This window comes from Lissotriton helveticus, chromosome 6 (assembly GCF_964261635.1).
Source record: "Lissotriton helveticus chromosome 6, aLisHel1.1, whole genome shotgun sequence".
Taxonomy (NCBI): Eukaryota; Metazoa; Chordata; class Amphibia; order Caudata; family Salamandridae; genus Lissotriton; species Lissotriton helveticus.
Window position 1 is genome coordinate 1,298,856,646 of NC_136067.1, and position 19,584 is coordinate 1,298,876,229.

The following is a 19,584-nucleotide window of genomic DNA, read 5'->3' on the forward strand; positions in this document are numbered from 1 at the left end:
ATGGCGTGTAATGAATATGAGGCTAGGGTCCTTTTTAGTCTTGGTGTTCTGTAAAAGGTGATGGCGATGAAAGAAACGAGCCCTTTTATATGAGTCTCGGACAATCTTTCTGGGGTAACCCTTAGCGAGGAACTTGATCTTCTTGTCCTCTGCTTTGTGATCATAATCGCAGATTTTCGTGCAATTGCGCCTGAGGCGCAAAAATTCTCCAAAGGGGATACTGTTTTTTTGGACTGTTGGGGGATAGCTATCATAATGCAGGAGGGTGTTCCTGGCCGTTGGCTTAACGAATAAGTCAACAGCCAGGACCCCCTCACTGCACTTGATCAGCACATCTAGATATTCCACTTTCTCTGTATTGATGGTATGTGTGAAATGTATATTATCATCACATAAGTTTATTCATTCGATAAACTGGAGCAAATTCTCATGGATGTCGTTCCATATGAAGAAAACGTTGTCAATGAATCGTGACCAATTGGTCACTGACTCATAGAAAGGGGCAATTTCATTAAATACATATTTTTTCTCAAAATGTCTCATGTATATATTAGCAATAGTAGGGGCACAAGATGCGCCCATACTGACACCTTGTTGTTGCTTAAAGAGATGTGTATTGAATTCAAACACGTTGTCAGTGAGGACAATCTTAACGCACTCTAAAACAAATAGTGTTGGGCATTGTATCTTATATATATGGATGAACCAATGCACAGCTGTGATAGCACCTTTAATCAGGATATAGCTGTACAGAGCTTCTATATCCATAGTAGCTAGAAACTGCCTATCGTGCGAAATGTTACATTTTCTACAAGATTGATAATGTGCCTTGTGTCCTGGGCAAAGGCTAGTGTTCTCGATACATAAGGGCAAAGAAAGGCATCCACATATTTGGCCAATGGCTCAATAACTGTTACTATTGGTCTTAAGGGGGGGTTCGATATATCCTTATGCACCTTAGGGATTCCGTAGATGCTGGCCATTCTTGGTGTTTCTACATTGAGGTAAGCCCATTCTTTTTGGCATATGTCTTCATCTTGTAGAGCTTGATTAGTAAGTCTACGAATTTTGGCAATGACTTGTTTGGTAGGGCCTCTGGCTATGGGTAGATAAAACCTAGTGTCACCCAACATTTCTTCCATTTCGGTCACATAGGTGGAAGTGTCATAGACAACTATTTCGCCATCTTTGTCACAAGTTTTAATGACTTTATCTTTACATGTTTTCAACATCTCTAGGGCTTTATATACATCTTTGTCCATATTGAACGGTGTTTTCTGGACCTATTTAGTTATATTCACAAATTTGTTGTATAGGACTTTTTCAAAGATAGCTACTTCAGGCGGCATTTGATCAACAGTAGGTGTGAAGGTAGATTTTAATGTGAGCCCTGATGGGTTCACATTCTCATATTCACTAGGCCGGTCAGAGAAAAAAAATGTAATCTGACTTTTCTGAAAAAACGTCTGTAAATCTCTAAACAGTACAAAATTGTTTAATCCTGAGTGAGGAGCAAATGTTAAACCATTTGTGAGTACCGATACAACTGAGTGGGAGAGAGCTGTCCCACTCAGATTGAATATGGGTATGGTCGCTGCTCCCGCCAATATCTCTTGTTTCTTGTCTCTAGATATTGGTTGTACCCCATCTGGGGATCTGATTGATATTGCTTGTAATCCAGATGTGGTTTGGGTTGGAACCGTGGTGGATACTGTGGTCTCCAATTTCCTCGACGATTTTGGCGCCTCCCTAAAAAACCCGGGGGGCCTCTTTGGCTACTATTTTCAAATCTTTGAGTTTGGAGGCTGGTGCTCCAAATTGACCCTCTCCATCTGACTCGGAAGAATCGGAAAACATGGTAACCTTTTTGCCATATTTGAACTGTCTGTTAGAATATTGATCACATCGACCCATCTTAGTATCTTGTGGCGATGGGAGGGCAGGGGGTGTTGACAGAAACAATGGTGCTGTACCGAAGCTGGTAAGGTAGAGGAGTTTAGTGAATGCCACGCTCTACAGATGGACGTATAACAAATACAGCCATAGGTTGTTGTGCCGGTAGCATGACTATCGAGTAAGGGTGCCCGGTTGCATGGTACTTGGGGTGCGGATTAAATCGCTACTGTTGGTGAACGCATTGGCAGATTGGCAACTTGTACGTAGGATTGTTTAGGGTTGAAATATGATGCTAGTAAGTAAAAGAAATATAAAATATAAAAACTCAGTGGCCACGCAGTGGCCTTGAGGTGTTAAGTGGCTGCATAGTGCGTCTGAAGTGTAATGATCAGTCCTTATTCATAGTAGGCTAACTGTTGGGATCAAAACCGGGCGTCGTATGGTAGCAGGCGTGATGCCTGTGAGGTCGCCGGCATGTCTTCATAATGTGCAGAAAGTAAGTCATAGAAGCCGTAGTGATCGCGTTTAAGTTACATGAAAATAAGTTGACAATACACAACAAACAACAGCGACAGACTTATACATACATAAGGCGCGCAAAATCTCAGCCAATACCCTCAATGGCGCCTAAAACTCACCAGAATTAAGGATGGTCAAAGGCTGAAGGGGTAAGGCAGAGCACTTAGTGGCTCGTGGTGGCAGGGGGGTCTGGCAACCTGCGGTGATCCTACCCTGGCTCTGAGCCCCGTGGAGGTGACTTCTGGGTTGGAGTCTTATAAATGAAATCTTACCGATAGTCTGGTGCGTGAACGGTGGCGGACATCATGGGTAAGTGGTTAATAGCATAACGAATAAAGTGGACCCACGGGAGAGTATTAAAAGCATGGACAGTGTTGGCAGCCATATTTGGTGGGTGATGTTGCAACTGCGAAGGACTTAGACGCATAGCCAAGTTTGGCGGCCATATTGGGTGTGTAGTGTTATAACAAGGCCATGGTCCTCATAATGGGAAGTCGCCTATATGAAGAGAGGGGGGCGCCTGATTTGCGGTATGTGTCAAGTCAACTAGAGAGGCAGGAAGTGTTCCATATATTATTATGGGTGGTATATGTAGTTGAGGGCTGTGGTCCTCCAATTGAAAGGTGACCTATATGGACAAAAGGGAGCCTGATCTATGGTATTTATACTGGGTGACTGGATTAAAAGGGGCCATATGCCTCGCAAGGTGGAATGTTGGATGTGGTATGTCAGTTAAAATAACATATCTAGATGGTGGTTGTTAGGGACCTGTGATCCAATGTGGTCTGGTCCCAAGTAGACACATATGGAATGATCAAGTGTAGAGAGGGATATTCATGAACAGTTGAGCTGAGCCCAAGGAATGTCATCGTTCAGACCTCGTGTATGTGAGGACAGTTTGAAAACCCAATTTTGCTCTTTTCTCAAAAAGTGCCTCCTTGGACATGTGTGGGAATGCTTCCAGAATAGTCCATGATAGATCATTGATGGTGTGGTGTGGTCAGCGAAATGTGTGTAAAGTTTTGTGTTGTTTTTTTACATCTGATGTTACTTCTATGTTCTGTCCTTCTGATTTTTACTAGGTGGGTGGTCATGCCTATATATTGTAACTGACAGGGGCAGGTGATGAGATAGATACAATTGCGTGTATTGCAATTGGTGTGTTTGTTTTGGTACCATCTTAGAGTGTCGGTAACCATGATGTTTTTGGAAGCTTTCGTAAGGGGGAAGATGGTGCAATGCCAGCATTGAAAATGCTATCACTGGTGGCAAGTTCCATAGGGTATTGGTGACTGCAGGAGGTCTCCTTTTTGGTCTGGTGTTAATGAGTAGATCTTTTAGGTTTTCTATTCATTTGAAGGCAAATCTGGGTTTTTCTATGGTGTGGTCTCCTAGTTGAAGGATATTCCAGTTTTTGGTGATGGCTCGTTTTATGATATTGGACTCTGGAGTGATGGTGGTCACACAGGTCACGTGGGCAGTGTTGTTTTTAGTTTGCCCTTCCAATAGTGACATTCTATTGGTGTTGCATGCTCTTTTTTGTGCCTGATTGATTTGTCTAATGGGATATTGTCTTTTTGACAGGTCAGTTGCGAGTGCAGCTGCCTGTGTTTTGAAGTCCCCCACATTGCTGCAGTTAAGCCTTATGCGTAAAAACTGTCCATGGGAGAGGTTCTCCCTAAGGGCCTTTGGATGGAAGCTGGTGTACAGTAAAGGGCTGTGACTATCCATACGTTTTTTAAAGGTGATGGTCTCTAGTCTGCCTTGTCTGCGTTGGATCATGAGGTCTAGGAAAGGTAGCTCTGTGTCCAAGCTGTTAGCCATACATTTCAGGTAGGTGTTCAGGCTATTACCCAAGTGAGAAAGATGGGGATGAGAAGCGCATCTCCTGTCCAAAACACCAGGATATCATCGATGTAGCGACGCCAAAGAGAAATAGGGCATTTTGGGGGAGTCGTTGATCAGGAAGCCCACTTCATGCTTTGTGATCTACCCCTGATTGAGCACTGTGGTCACCATCAGTTTGATGCATGTGGAGAGGCCAGGTGTCAGGTCCTCAGTGAGGTGGTTATAGTAGCGGGTGTTACTGAGTTGATATAGACATTCTGTTCTGTAATCTGAGGTGGACATGATTACGATGGCCCCTCACTTGTCCGCTTCTTTGATGGTGATGGATGGGTCTGATGCCAAGGTTTTTATAGCCTCGGACTCCAATCGAGATGTATTGGAGAAATCTGTGTTTTTGTGTTTTCCATTGATTTCTTTCAATACTGCTATTTGAAGGTCAGCACCTCTGGTGGTACCATGCTGGCATTTGGAGTAAACGTGGAGAGTTTTCGAAGGCCTGAGTCCATGGGTGGAGAATCCTTGCCAAAATATTTGAATGGTAGCAAAGATAATAGTCCAGGTATACAAATTGTCAATCATTAGGTGGAAGATTAGAAGTAGAAGAGTGTGTAGCCTTAATCTGTATGACAGTATAGGCAATTGATAGGTACATTTACAAAATGTGGCAGGAAAGCCAAAGCAAAATAACTCTGCCCGTCCAGGGAAGCAATGGACTGCCTGTAAGTATTCGCTGCCTGGAGAAAATTGGTGACCTGATGGGAAGAAGATTCCCGCCAGAGAAAGATGGATGGATGAACTCAATTAGTGCAGCTGTTCAAAAGAAACAATGGGCAGAAAAAGGATCCCCATATTGCATTAGGTAGCCTAGATGGCACAGTGAACACTCTGTATCCATGAAAGGTAAAGCCGAGTGTGGGAAATTGGGATGTTGGTTGCCTGGGATGTGAGCCCGGTCAGACAACAACCACAATCCATTGCAGGGCAAACCACAAAAAGGCACTAAACTGTGCTTAACCCTGGGTAGCTAGGCACAAAAAAGCAGTCAGGCTTAACTTAGAGGCAATGTGTAAAGTATTTATGAAGCACACAAACAGCAATAAAGTGAAAATACCACACAAGAAAAATACCACACCAATTTAGAAAGATAGTCTAAATTTTAATAAATAATTTGACACCACACAATGGCAAAAATCCAATCAGTAGAACAGGAGTGATGAATTTGTAATGCTTTTACTTTTAGTAAAAACTAGCACCTGAAAGTTCAACGCATCAACAGTGAACATCTAGTGGCATGCGACCAGGCCAAAGTTGAAAAATATATCAGAACGCAATGGAGCGCAATCAGATACAAGAAACGGATTGGGCTCCGGTTAGTGCTTTCCCTCAGGTTTAGTAAGTTTACTGAGGAAAATATTCTGAGAAGGTAAAGTTTAGTGGGGCTAGGATGCAGGAGGTGTCTGAAGAGGAAGTGTTGTTGTCGAACTTGGCCTTGGGTCGAAGCCACAGTGAAGATACCAAACATGATATAAAGACCAGCTCCTATTTGGAAATGAGTCTAATAAATGTGATAAGGAATTCCCAATGTTATCCTAAGAGAGGGGTAGGTGTCACAGTAGTGAAAAATGAAATCAGGAGTTTTGCACTACCAGGACTTGTAAAACTTAAAAGTACCCGTCTAACCTTTTAGTTACACAGCACCCTGTCATATGGGCTACTTAGGTCCTACCTTAGGGGTGACGTATATGTACTTAAATGGGAGTTGAAGGCTTGGCCAGGGGGTTTTAATGCCAAGTCGATAAAGCAGTTAAAACCTGCACTCAACCTGCAGTGGCAGCCCTGGGACATGTTTTAAGATGCTTCTTAAGTGGGTGGCACTAGAAGTGCTGCTGGCCCACTGGTAGCCTGTAATTTATAGATCCTGGGTATATGATACATGTCTCTACAATCATGTTTAAAGGAGAGAGCACAGGCATGTTCACACTGGTTAGCAGTGGTAAAGTACACAGAGTCCTAAGGCCAACATAATAAATTCAGTAAAAAGTGGAGTGAAAAAGGCAAAACATCATCCCCTGGCCTGAACTGCAGTGGGAATACTAATTATCATCCTTCAAAAAGTGTAGATATATGCGCATCTGATATGCGCTTAGAGTGGTTTTACCAAGGGGGACAGACCTCCCGGAATTTTCACAGCTAAGGGATAGATTGTTGGACAAATTTATGCTCCGAAAGGCCATGTCACTGACCTATAAGAAACTTCTTCATCATATTCACGATGTCTTGAAGCAGTTAAGGGAGCAGTAGGAGCAGGAGGTGGGAGGCTTAGAGAATGGAGAGTGGGAGTAGTGTGGCCATATGCTCAGAGTTTAGTCTAACCCAGCTACAGATCATTCATTGCTCCTATTATGCCCTAACGACAATGACAAATATGGTCAGGACAGGGGACACACATTGTCTCTGTGACTGCGGACAGATAGGTTCTTTCATGTCCTCTGGGATTGCCCAGTACTGCAGGAATACTGGATGGTGGTTGTGTAGTGCCTGCATGAGATAGGAGGTGAGGGCAAAAGTGTCTTCACAAACAATGTGTTCTAAATATTTGGGGAGATACAGACATCAACAGGGCGCCGCAGACATGGATGACAGTGGGTCTGGTAGTGGCTAAAAGGAATATTTCAAAGCTATGGGGAGCCAGGAAGGCCCCAGACCTAGAGACATGTAAACATGACGTGGGTTAGTGCAGGATTGTGGAGTGGGTGGTCTATGAGGGTATGTTATAAATGTTTCTAGAGCACAACCAATACCCTTGGGTGTCAAGGCACTAAGCTCAAAGTGATCTGATATGATGCCTGATGAGTTCCTTAATTTGCAAATAGCTATGTTTCAAGAGCCTTCCTGACAAGAGCATGGTTCTGATTTGGAGAGGAAGAAGGTTCCACTCTTTAGCTGTTGATATGACAAAGCTTCTTCACCCCAGTTTGAGAAACTAAATCTGTAGGTCTATAATTTAATGGGGGCCACGAATCGGAGCATTCTTCTTTATCTATACCATTTAAATGAGTTCTGCAGAAAAACAGGACCAATGCCATAAGGGTCCTATGGGCCAGGCATAGTACCTTAGATTTCACACGCTGCCTAACCGGCACCAGTGAAATTTATTGATAACCTGTGAGTTGGAAGAATGTTTAGGTGTCTGTTTTAATATTCTGGCTGCAGTATTCTGTACTACCTGAAGCCTATAGATGCAGATGCTGCATATCAGGAAGAGGACATTGCAGTAATCCAGTTTGACAAGCACCAGAGATGACATTACAGTTTTCCGAGAGTTTAAGGGGATGAAAGAAAGGATCTTTATAAGCATCCTAACTATAAAGAAGGCTGAGGAAGTGACAGCATTTACCTGTACTCTGAAGGTGAGCCTATTGTACATTACTACTCCTAGATTTTTAGCCTTTTTCACTGAAGTTGGCCCATTTCCTCAGGCCACAAGGCAGGAGGCGATAGGGATGGGTTATTCCCAAACGGAATCACTTACATTTTCCCTGAATTAAGATGGAGACAGTTTTGGCCCGTCCATTTTCCAGTTTCTGTCATGTAGTCATGGAAATTACCATCCCCCAAGTTATGGGGAACATACATAGCTATCACCATATGAGTACCGTCTACACCGGAGGTGAGTTCCAAACCAAACGACTTTATCATGGCCACCAGCAGTTTCACATAGACATTAAACAATGTAGAATTGAGAGCAGATCCCTGTGGAACACCAAAAGTCAGAGTAAATGGTTCAGAGGTGTACGGGCCAAAGGCTACCATTTGGTCACCAATTGGCTCCTATCTGATAGAAAAGATCATAACAATTTTAAAGCTTAACGTAGAGGTTTCCCCTGGTAATGGAAGACAACTTGGAATGGATGGAAAGCCTATTGAGGATATGTGGAAATATTGACCAGCCTGAGGACAAATGGATAAGTCTTAGAGACAATACGGGATGATCGAACAGAGTGAAGAGTTGAGGGGTGGATGGTGAAAGGGGAAAGGGTGCTCGAAGATAGAGTGAAATATATGACAATTTATTTACAAAAATATCACTGCAATTTTAGACACACAATTCCCAGTTAAGTATTCCTCACTATAATAAGTTTGATTACTTACCCACATTAAGAAATCGTATCTGGCTTCCCTCTTGCGTCAATGCTTTAGCAACTTCATGATGATTGATTTAACACAGCTGGTGTAAAGAAAAAAGACAGGTGTCAGATAATTGCTGAAATCAAGGCGATATGCCATACCTTAAGACTGTCCTTGTTCATTGTTTAAATGTATTTAATGAATTGTAAAGTAAACATAAGGCAACACAACTTTCAGGGTTGCAACATAAACTATATTATTCACATTAAGAGAGCAATGGTTTAGAACCTATTTAAGTGTGTAGTTGTGAAAAAGTGACACAATTGTTGTTAATATGCTTTTTCCAACTTCAAAACATGCAAAAGTTCACAATACCTTTATTACAGGATGATCACATTCAATCTATTTAGCAACAGGTGTTTACCAGATGTCTTATATGATAATCAATTTTTTAATTAGCAAAACTGATTTTCAAACAAATTACTTAGCAGTCTTAACTAACACTAGCAGTTTGAAATTTGATGCAGATTTTTTAAAACAGAAGTACAAGGGAGTTGCCTTACACAAACATGAAAGTTGTGCTCAATTAACCAGGCATGTATTTCACAACCCTAATGTCTCGAACTCTGCTTATACGAAAATTGTCATTTTTTTAATCCAACTGGATCTCAGTTCAAACATTCAGCTATCTTTTTGTAAAATAGATAAACTATACAGTAATGCTCGACAAAATGTGGAAAATGCTTGAAGAAAGTCACCAGTTGTTGTTTGTTGGTCAGTTACATAAGGATGGCTTACATTTCAATGAACTCTAATTAAAAATAACAATATACATCAAATACTTTGAGAGGCAAAACACAATTTTCAAATTTAAATGAACAATAATTTCACTACAGAATATATGATATACTTGATGTGAGGTATATGCACATGCACATTAAACTGAAGCTTAGAAACATGTTTATTAATTCAGAAACACCGAACATAGGTCTTGCTACCCTTCATATGATGTTCTATGAGTGAATATTAGAAGTCTAGATCAAGGTAGAATAAGCACTAATATAGGGAAGCAGCTCTCAAACGACCGCCAAGCTGTATGCATGCTCACATTGGGAATCACTCCACTTATTTTAACTTTGGTTTTCTACTTACTGTAAGTGCTACAAATGCATTTATTTCATTTAAATATTTTACTCTTTACTTCATTTTCATCTATAATTGTTTTGGATTTAGGTCATGATTGATCATTTGGATGACCATGTGTATAAGGACAACAATTTATGCCTTGATTTCTACAACGGGAAATAGACATTACAACGTTGGCATTACATCGAGATGCTCTTACAACGCAGTTGTTACAACGACCGCGTTGTTACCACGCAGTGCCATTACTACGCAAGTCATTACATCAACTTGCAGTAAACTACATGCTAACATTAGAAATAGTATAGTTTACTATTCCAACCCCTTCCCTACTGTTACATAGGCTGGAGTTGGAATAGTAAATTATACATTTCTAAAGTCGATGTAATGACTTGTGTTGTAATGGCTTTGCGTGGTAACAACGCAGTCATTGTAACCACCACATTGTGTTGGCACGCGTTGTGATGACTCGTGTTGTAACAAGTCATATTCCTCTGCAACATAAGTTAAACATTCATATTTTAAGTTCAAACATGTGATATTCAAGTGTAATACAAATAATTTGTTCATTCTTTATAAACCAATAGTTAGCATAGCTTGAAAGCGTTAACGACTCTGATCCCACTTGATAACATTTTTAGGTCTATCTGAACAGTACAGCTGTCTGCAAGACATATTATTGCTTAAAAACAGTGATTCTTTGTCTAAAGTCTCGGAGGGGTTTGCAATGCCTACTTAAGGTGTCCACTGCCGTTTAGAAAATTAAATATTAGCAGATGATACATACGAAAAAAAGTACAATTGAAATGTTTAAAATGTTCGATAAAGGAGAAGGAATTGAAAATTGGGTGCTAAGAAACTCAAGTTGGTATCCATATTTTGGTTTGTGAGAGCAGCACAAGTACAATGAATCTAGTATGAATGATTGGTGGCCTTAATTGAGACAAAGATATATATGCCCACAAAAAGAAAGCAGGTGTTGGATCAAAAAAGACAAAATGATATGCTAGCATACAGCATTTCACTTTTCTTTTAGAAATAAAACTACATTTTTAAACACTCCAATGTTCCGATTAAAACCTTTGCATATTTGTTAGTTGACTAATTAGGCAAATAATTTAATTAAATAACCAATGAGAGAGAGCCTAACTCTATGTCCTGATAGACCCCTTGATCTGCCAAAGGGTGCTTCTATTTTGTTGTAGAAGAAGCCTCATCCACTAATATTCATTAGTTGCATGCTTCATCATAGGGTTCCCACAAAAGATGCCTAGTGCAACAGGGTGTGCTTCGACACCTGAATTACAGCAGAGCTTGTTTTTCTTTATCGGGATCAAAACATGTTAAAATGACCTTAAGGTATCCCAGCCAGGAAGGGTGATATTTATTAATGGGAACCTTAGGTAAGGTTAAAAAATCGCAAGGTCGGATGAAGAGGGAGACAGTTATGATCTCTCACATTTTGGTCTACATGTTTCAACCCTGTTTCAAATGCCACTCAGGGTCAAATGGTTTTCTTCAGGCGTGATAGCTTGATCTCTCTTATATTATCAGGTGTTTGCCAAACATTTGTGTACTTGTGCATTTTATGAGTTGTGATATTCTGCCATAATTTACGGTCTCTGTTATGCTCACCACGTCCTGTGGATTAATATTTGTCATAGTTGTCCATTATATCATAGAGATTTAGAAGTGGGCCCTGTAGTCACACATTCATCACAGTGTCACGCCCGATATGGACCTGAATGGTGTTCTCCAAGCTCTGTATGTTAGCATATGCAAGCGATCAGGGCTAGATAAATGTCTCCCAGGAAAGAGGCTTCATGCCAGCACACGTGTCATGATGCAGGAGGCATATGTGTGTTGATTCTGATTGGGGGAAGTTGGATAACTTCATTGTTGCGTGGCCAAACCTAGGATCTATTTATTCTAAAGAGTGGAGCGAGCACCATCAATTCTCCAAGAAGTCAGTATTTATAAAAGGAGACAGACACATAATTTTCTCATGTCTTCAAGAAATAAACAAAGGATTTGTACTTATTTTTTGTCCACAAACAGTTGTCTTTGTTGTAACACATCTGTTGTCTATTAGTATCCCAGTGATAGGTCAAACTGAGATATATCATTTACATCCTTTTAATATATATGTCAGGTAGTATAAGAATTGTCAGGGGTATGTCGTCTGACCCAAGTGTGAAAACATGATGGAGCTACATATTGGTTATATTAGAACTGCATTCCAGGGTATATTATCATTAAGCCCTGTTTTGTGGGTTGAAAAGTGGTAACTTCATCTTTGTTCTGTTACAAACACGATCCTATGTAGGTTTTTTATACCACTCCCAGGTTGTTCTATTATGACCCAACTCCAACCATTTGTTGTGTGTCCTAGCGATAAGAAATATTCCTTAATCTTCGGGGTGCTTCATTTACATCGTATGTTGCTTCGATGTTCAAAAAGTCTGGTCAGTTTGTGGGTTTTCTGATAGTCCACATTGTAGGTTATTGCCTATGGATGCCCGCAGAACTTGTCAAGTCCCCAACCAGATCACGATTAGATAGAAGGGTTACTACAATATGAGGGATGTACCTAGACGTGGCTCACAAGACTATGCTGGGCACATCGGTCTGGGAGATATTGATTGACTGAACTCACCCCCTTCATGCCCAGCTTTGCAGGTTGTCCTGCGAATGGGAACTTACCTACAAAGAAAGAGCCCCAGGGAAGTATAAATCCAGAGATAGAGAGAGCAGGACACAACACTGTAAGCCTAGTGGCATCCATTTGTGGGATTATCTGTGGGGGAGCTGGGCTTGTGATGTCTTCTTACAGGCAGGGGAGATTCTGTGAGGGGGATGGGTGTTCAGTACGAGGAGCCAGTCAACCAAGCAAGCCAAGGAAATGAAAATCCTGTCTTAGAATTTAGCTGGGATAGGTACCAAACTGGGGGATGCTGACTAGGGCAGCTCATAGGAAAATATGACATCTGCTTTATCAGGAAAAACCAAGCATGGTGCTTGTCACCAAGGGCTGCTATACTTTCTTTTACGCCCACACAGTTCCATCCCCTAGAGGCAGTTCCTTAGGGGGCTTGGGAACAAGGATTCATTCAGCTCTGCAATGTTTTCCAAGTAACCTCCCTGTCAATTCCCCAGATGTGTTGGATGTAGAGTGGATTTTAAAAGCGGAAATTCTACAATCATGTTGCAGGGAGGAATGTAGGAACCCAAGTGCTGAATATTCTGGATGATTTCCAGACTGATCTTTGGGGTGACAGGGAGCTTATTGCACCGGTTGATCTGAGCATACCTTCAACAGGCCTGGTAATAACTGCCTTATTGACTATTTCTTTATTAGCCTGAAGAACTGGTAGTATCTTCAGGACATGGCAGTTCTCAAAAGGGTAGGCTTCTAACACAATACCCTTTGCTTGACTAGGCTCCCTTGCTAACACCCTGATAGCCTAAGGTAATACCCCAAAACAGTGATTCTTTGTCTAAAGTTCCGGAGGGGTTTGCAATGCCTACTTAAGGTGTCCACTGCCGTTTAGAAAATTAAATATTAGCAGATTATACATACGACAAAAAGTACAATTGAAATGTTTAAAATGTTCGATAAAGGAGAAGGAATTGAAAATTGGGTGCTAAAAAACTCAAGTTGGTATCCATATTTTGGTTTGTGAGAGCAGCACAAGTACAATGAATCTAGTATGAATGATTGGTGGCCTTAATTGAGGCAAAGATATATATGCCCACAAAAAGAAAGCAGGTGTTGGATCAAAAAAGACAAAATGATATGCTAGCATACAGCATTTCACTTTTCTTTTAGAAATAAAACTACATTTTTAAACACTCCAATGTTCCGATTAAAACCTTTGCATATTTGTTTGTTGACTATTAGGCAAATAATGTAATTAAATAACCAATGAGAGAGAGCCTAACTCTATGTCCTGATAGACCCCTTGATCTGCCAAAGGGTGCTTCTATTTTGATGTAGAAGAAGCCTCATCCACTAATATTCATTAGTTGCATGCTTCATCATAGGGTTCCCACAAAAGATGCCTAGTGCAACTGGGTGTGCTTCGACACCTGAATTACAGCAGAGCTTGTTTTTCTTTATCGGGATCAAAACATGTTAAAATGACCTTAAGGTATCCCTGCCAGGAAGGGTGATATTTGTTAATGGGAGCCTTAGGTAAGGTTAAAAAATCGCAAGGTCGGATGAAGAGGGAGACAGTTATGATCTCTCACATTTTGGTCTACATGTTTCAACCCTGTTTCAAATGCCACTCAGGGTCAAATGGTTTTCTTCAGGGGTGATAGCTTGATCTCTCTTATATTATCAGGTGTTTGCCAAACATTTGTGTACTTGTGCATTTTATGAGTTGTGATATTGTGCCATAATTTACGGTCTCTGTTATGCTCACCACGTCCTGTGGATAAATATTTGTCATAGTTGTCCATTATATCATAGAGATTTAGAAATGGGCCCTGTAGTCACACATTCATCACAGTGTCACGCCCGATATGGACCTGAATGGTGTTCTCCAAGCTCTGTATGTTAGCATATGCAAGCGATCAGGGATAGATAAATGTCTTCCAGGAAAGACGCTTCATGCCAGCACACGTGTCATGATGCAGGAGGCATATGTGTGTTGATTCTGATTGCGGGAAGTTGGATAACTTCATTGTTGCGTGGCCAAACCTAGGATCTATTTATTCTAAAGAGTGGAGCGAGCACCATCTATTCTCCGAGAAGTCAGTATTTGTAAAAGGAGACAGACACATCATTTTCTCATGTCTTCAAGAAATAAACAAAGGATTTGTACTTATTTTTTGTCCACAAACAGTTGTCTTTGTTGTAACACATCTGTTGTCTATTAGTATCCCAGTGATAGGTCAAACTGAGATATATCATTTACATCCTTTTAATATATATGTCAGGTAGTATAAGAATTGTCAGGGGTATGTTGTCTGACCCAAGTGTGAAAACATGATGGAGCTACATATTGGTTATATTAGAACTGCATTCCAGGGTATATTATCATTATGCCCTGTTTTGTGTGTTGAAAAGTGGTAACTTCATCTTTGTTCTGTTACAAACACGATCCTATGTAGGTTTTTTATACCACTCCCAGGTTGTTCTATTATGACCCAACTCCAATCATTTGTTGTGTGTCCTAGCGATAAGAAATATTGCTTAATCTTTGGGGTGCTTCATTTACATCGTATGTTGCTTCGATGTTCGAAAAGTCTATTCAGTTTGTGGGTTTTCTGATAGCCCACATTGTGGGTTATTGCCTATGGATGCCCGCAGAACTTGTCAAGTCCCCAACCAGATCACGATTAGATAGAAGGGTAACTACAATATGAGGGATGTACCTAGACGTGGCTCACAAGACTATGCTGGGCACATCGGTCTGGGAGATATTGATTGACTGAACTCATCCCCTTCATGCCCAGCTTTGCAGGTTGTCCTGCGAATGGGAACATACCTACAAAGAAAGAGCCCCAGGGAAGTATAAATCCAGAGATAGAGAGAGCAGGACACAACACTGTGAGCCTAGTGGCATCCATTTGTGGTATTATCTGTGGGGGAGCTGGGCTTGTGATGTCTTCTTACAGGCAGGGTAGATTCTGTGAGGGGGATGGGTGTTCAGTACGAGGAGCCAGTCAACCAAGCAAGCCAAGGAAATGAAAATCCTGTCTTAGAATTTAGCTGGGATAGGTACCAAACTGGGGGATGCTGACTAGGGCAGCTCATAGGAAAATATGACATCTGCTTTATCAGGAAAAACCAAGCATGGTGCTTGTCACCAAGGGCTGCTATACTTTCTTTTACGCCCACACAGTTCCATCACCTAGAGGCAGTTCCTTAGGGGGCTTGGGAACAAGGATTCATTCAGCTCTGCAATGTTCTCCAAGTAACCTCCCTGTCAATTCCCCAGATGTGTTGGCTGTAGAGTGGATTTTAAAAGTGGAAATTCTACAATCATGTTGCAGGGAGGAATGTAGGAACCCAAGTGCTGAATATTCTGGATGATTTCCAGACTGATCTTTGGGGTGACAGGGAGCTTATTGCACCGGTTGATCTGAGCATACCTTCAACAGGCCTGGTAATAACTGCCTTATTGACTATTTCTTTATTAGCCTGAAGAACTGGTAGTATCCTCAGGACATGGCAGTTCTCAAAAGGGTAGGCATCTAACACAATGCCCTTTGCTTGACTAGGCTCCCTTGCTAACACCCTGATAGCCTAAGGTAATCCCCAAATAGGAAATGTTGAACTTTCCAATAACAGCAATGCCATTAAATGGGGATGAAGCGAGAGGCATCCTGGACTCGTGGAGGCAGTGAACTCTATGGCCACAGAGCATAGATCTATTATTGAATAATCTTGCCCCAGAAGAGAAAGGGCTGTTTTTGGCAACAGCCCATGTCTTTCTTTAATAACATAATTGAATTGTTGGCCCATGACAGAAAATGACAGAAAAAAGAAAGAATTAGAAATGCGCAAGAAGGACAGGGAAGACTCTCTCTGGGACGAGCTTTCCTTTCCTTTGACATCAAAGGATAATGTAAGATTTTGGGCCAAATTGGCTTTGCGACCCAGTGGTGGGCAGAGATCTGTGGAATACATTGTACAATCAAAGGAATGGGTTTCCCATTTTAGCAATTAATATTCCTGTCTGGACAATTCGGAATGGGTTTATGTGGATCCCCTGCTGGTGGAAAAACTCAAGGACCATAGAATCTCCATGTCATAAAAGAAGGCACCTAGTCCAAACCAGATCCCAAATGAGCTCTACAAACTTAACCTGGTTGCCTAGGGGTGTTATCTGAACCATTTCTTGAACACCTCCTGACGGTTTTCAGAAGTTATTCCAATTCACAAGAAGGGCCAGCACAGTCTACAGAAATTATTAGTCTTCTCGACACCTCTTAGAAGATCTTTTGCAAACAAATACTAAATCACATTTTAGAGTGAGTGGATAGGTGATAATAACATACTATCTGAGGTCCAGGCAATGTTCAGGAGTGGAATAAGTACAGTAGATCAGATCTTCCACTTCAACTGTCTCTTCTGGAAAACTGTGTTGGTAAGCAGGAGACAACTCTCTCTACTTCATTGACCTTCGCGCAGAACTAAATAGCGTGAAAAGTAAATTCATAGTCTTTAGCCCTGCTAGAGCCAAAAAAATTGTTGAACTCTAAACTCTGTTGAAACAGCTTCAATAGAGCAGGTATACAAAAAAATATTAAACTTAATTTTATTGATTTTTCTTAAGAGAACATAGACATCTCAGTACAATGTTGCATATCATATATTGCCATATACATGTTGTGGGTGCCATCTATCAATATCTATGCTGCTATCAAATTGGAGCCTAGTACCCTATTACAGTTCACATCTATCAAAGAGATACTGTTAATGTATATAGCCTATAAAAGCGGTATAAACAGTGGTGTAGTCCACATCAGTACGGTCTGATATCATATCCATACATGGAAGCAAACATCTTTGCTATGACTAAGTATAAACAATGATCTTAAAAAACGCAACCCCAACACCCGCTAGCCCCATCCCTCCTGTCCCATGTACATTCAGAAAATCATAAATACATTATTATGAACATTGCAGGCTCTTGTAATAGTAATGCAGTTGTATACAAAGCCGCTTCATGTCATGCATCATTCGGGGAATGTTCGTCCTATTGTACGGTCAACTGTGTGAGTCCAAGGGTTGACTGATTAATGTCTACTGATTTGAGGGCTTCTAGAAGAACATCCAAGTCTAACGCCATTGGAGTCTTGCGTAAGACTCTAAGTTACTCTCTGTGTAAGGCAGCACTCTCTGCACTGCCCCAACGCAGTAGTTCAGTGTGCCAGGTAAATATAGTGGGGGGTTCCGGCGACTTCCATCGCATGGTGATGGCAAGTATCGCTAAAATAAGTGCCAAGTCTATAAATCGGTATGGTTCTTTATAATTGGACACCTGTTTATGTAGGCCTAAAATACATTCCTCTACGGTGTTTTGAGTTTCAAGGTGTGTGACCCCTCCGACTATGTGCCTAACATTGTCCCAGAATCCCTGCACTTTCAGGCATGTCCATAACATATGCAGCAGGTTCGCTCCCTCCAATAAACATCTCGGACAGCAATGCTGTGTCTGTGGGAACATTTTATCTAGTTTATGGGGAGTAAGGTAGGCCCGGTGGAGGACCATGGTCTGAATAAATTTGAACTTTGCATTCCTGGAGGCTTTATTGGGGTGTTCAAGAACACTCAGCCATTCTTTGTCTTCTAATTCCCTGTCTATGTCCCCAGCCCATGTCGCCCATAATGAATCCAGAGCAATAATTGTATGGGAGCACAAACCAGTATAGAGACACTTAATAAGGTGTCTGCCTCTGCCCGTATAGTAAAGCTTCTTGACCAGTTCATGTGTGGGGGGTTCCAGTCTCCCCGGGACCCAGTGCATTGTTATATATTGGAACAATGAAGCGTGTAATAGATATAAGTGCGCCGGGGCTCCTGTTTCATTGACAAAAGTGTCATGATCTAGTAGCATCCCATCCACAAACAGATCAGCCACTGTACTAACCCCTGCATCTAGCCATAGTGTTATTCTGCGCTTAGTGAGCCGGCGATCCATCAGTGGGATGCCCAGAAATGGAATGTTACCTGAGTATGCCATGGGCGCATGTGTATATTGCAGTGCTGCTTTCCAGCACTGGAGCGCCGTGCCTAGCAGAGGAGGGAGACCCTTTGGGATTCCACCACCAGGCAGTAACAGGGTATGTAAGATACCACGATCTATGTCCACCTCTGTATACCCTATGTCGTGCAAGTTAAGCCCGCCGTCCAATATAATTGCCATTGCTATTGACATGCGTAGTAGTATGCGCGCAGGTCCGGAGCGCCCAGACCTCCCCACACATATCCAATTGCAATTTCTTAAGACTGATACGTTTCCAACCAGAACCAACCAGAACCCCAGATAAGATCAATGAGTAATGTGTCCATCAATTTAACCGTAGTGTGTGGTATCATAAGTGGTAGGTTAGTGAAATAATACAGCAGTCGCGATAGGACTACCATTTTTGCTAGGGCCGCCCTACCATTGACGGACAGTGGCAGCGTAGTCCAGAAAGCGATACTGGAATGCAAGGCTCTAAGCGCTCTGTTCAGATTTCCATCCACGATGTCCGTATGGATCCGATATAACTGTATACTAGATATTTGAATGTATGTTGTGCTACCTGGAGTCTGGAATCCCCAAATTCAATGTCTGTGATCTCTGCATGGTCTGTGAAGAAAAAAGCATGCAACTTAGTAACATTAATGGCTAGGCCTGACACTGCTTCAAAATGGTGAAATACCTTGTAGATCCGATCCAGGGGCAATCGGAGATCTTGAAGGTAAAGAATAATATCATCAGCGTATGCAGAAAAAAGATGCGTCGTATTTCCTAATGGTATACCCCTGTCAAGGAGATCCTTACGCATCATTATTGCCAATGGTTCAAGGGCCAGTATGAAGACAAAGGGCGATAGAGGGCAGCCCTGTCTAGTTCCCCTGTGTATGGAATATTCCGCTGAGATATTACTACTAGTACAGGCACGTGCTGTGGGAGCATTATATAGAAGCTGCAACCATGCAAAATAGCCCTCTGGAATCCCAAATTTCTCCAGCGCTCGATACATAAACTCCCCTTTTATAGACTCAAATGCCTGCCGTAGATCCAGAGATATGCAACCCGCATGAATACATCGCTTTGGGCATCCGTCATCAGATAGTGAAGTTTTCTAGTGTTCAGCGATGTGCTACGGGCAGGTAAAAACCCTGTTTGGTCTATATGGATGAGTTTGGCCAGAGAGGGCAGTAGTCTATTGGCCAACACCTTACTGAGTATTTTATACTCTGTGGGTAATAATGGCAGTGGACAATGGCTGGCCATATCTGTTGGATCTCTTCCCTCTTTCGGGAGTGATATTACCAATGCGTGTGCCGTGGTGAGTGGTAGAGAGCCCCTCTCCAATGCTGTG

At 41.7% G+C, this 19,584-nt stretch overlaps 1 long non-coding RNA gene across 1 annotated transcript in view; it reads right to left on the reverse strand.

Annotated features, from left to right (window-relative positions):
- The window catches only part of LOC144761718 (uncharacterized), a 138,796-nt gene that overhangs the window by 30,905 nt on the left and 88,307 nt on the right, over positions 1 to 19,584 (reverse strand). Inside the window, exon 2 of the long non-coding RNA XR_013595866.1 lies at positions 8,416 to 8,491. This is a non-coding gene — a long non-coding RNA (uncharacterized LOC144761718). The remainder of the gene's footprint in view (positions 1 to 8,415; positions 8,492 to 19,584) is intronic.